The following is a 291-nucleotide window of genomic DNA, read 5'->3' as shown; positions in this document are numbered from 1 at the left end:
AGTCAAGACTAATGGGGTTGACCCTGAGGTCTACAGACTGATGCTATTCCCCTTTATTGTAAGAGACAGAGCTAGAACATGGTTGGATTCTCAACCTAAAGAAAGCCTGGACTCTTGGGAAAAGCTAGTCAATGCCTTCTTGGCAAAGTTCTTTCCACCTCAAAAATTGAGTAAGCTTAGAGTGGAAGTCCAAACCTTCAGACAGAAGGAAGGAGAATCCCTCTATGAAGCTTGGGAAAGATACAAACAATTAATCAGAAAGTGTCCTTCTGATATGCTTTCTGAATGGAG

The 291-nt window shown here is 41.9% G+C and overlaps 1 non-coding gene across 1 annotated transcript; it reads right to left on the bottom strand.

Annotated features, from left to right (window-relative positions):
* Positions 1-172: 172 nt before the first annotated feature.
* LOC127747936 (small nucleolar RNA R71) lies at positions 173-280 on the bottom strand. The gene has a single exon (XR_008009882.1). It is a non-coding gene; the product is annotated as a small nucleolar RNA R71 (small nucleolar RNA).
* Between the last annotated feature and the right edge of the window lie 11 nt (positions 281-291).

This window comes from Arachis duranensis, chromosome 5 (assembly GCF_000817695.3).
Source record: "Arachis duranensis cultivar V14167 chromosome 5, aradu.V14167.gnm2.J7QH, whole genome shotgun sequence".
NCBI lineage: Eukaryota > Viridiplantae > Streptophyta > Magnoliopsida > Fabales > Fabaceae > Arachis > Arachis duranensis.
The sequence above is the reverse complement of the archived record's forward strand: the minus strand, read 5'-3'. Positions and strand labels throughout refer to the sequence as shown.